The sequence below is a fragment of the Halyomorpha halys genome, unplaced genomic scaffold, assembly GCF_000696795.3.
Source record: "Halyomorpha halys isolate HHAL.00 unplaced genomic scaffold, Hhal_1.1 Scaffold278.1, whole genome shotgun sequence".
Lineage (NCBI taxonomy): Eukaryota > Metazoa > Arthropoda > Insecta > Hemiptera > Pentatomidae > Halyomorpha > Halyomorpha halys.
In genome coordinates, this window is record NW_027109219.1 from 269,400 (window position 1) to 270,133 (window position 734).

Sequence of the window (734 nt, forward strand, 5' to 3'; positions counted from 1 at the left end):
GACCCTATGGTGTTGTTGCGTTATAAGGTGGGAGTTGTTGGGGACATTTTCTCATTCATTAAAAAAAATAAGATATATAATATTAAGAATTAGAAGTAAAAAAAAAAATAAGACTTTATCAATTTAAAAACAATTTTTATCTTTTTTACCATTCTCTTAATGGTACCACCTTAAATATTGATGTCATTTCATTTAAATTGTAAATGTAAGTGATGGAAGGAAAGTGTTTTGTAAAAAAGTTTTAAATCTAAGATATAAATTTTTTAAAAAAAGTTAGATGTGACAAGGGCAATTAGCCTGCAATTTTAAGATTTAAAAAAGAAATGACATCGATATTGAAGGTGGTACCCTTGAGAATGGCCTGAGGGCCGAAACGTTGGAGAAATTTTAAAGAATAAAAGTTTGGAGGAAAAAAAAAAAGATCAAAATTGTTTTTAAATTGATAATAAATTAAACCACTCTCAAACAAGCATATATAAAAAATAATTAATTAAAAATAAGAGTTTACCACTTAAGACAAATGCACCCTATATCATATACTAAATTGTTTATAGATTATAAATATAGAGAAAAAAAGGATCTGAGACAGTATATAATCTGCACTAGCGACCAGCGAAACATAAAGACAGTTCTCAATATTGACAGTGTTGATAAACTGAACAACATATATCAATATATATACCAGTGTATATATCAATATTTCTAAATTAAAAAAGGAATTAGTTCATTTCTTT

The 734-nt window shown here is 26.0% G+C and overlaps 1 protein-coding gene across 1 annotated transcript in view; it reads right to left on the bottom strand.

The window, feature by feature from the left end:
* Nucleotides 1-734, bottom strand: part of LOC106680694 (P protein) — a gene marked incomplete in the record, with an annotated part of 42,576 nt that overhangs the window by 39,906 nt on the left and 1,936 nt on the right.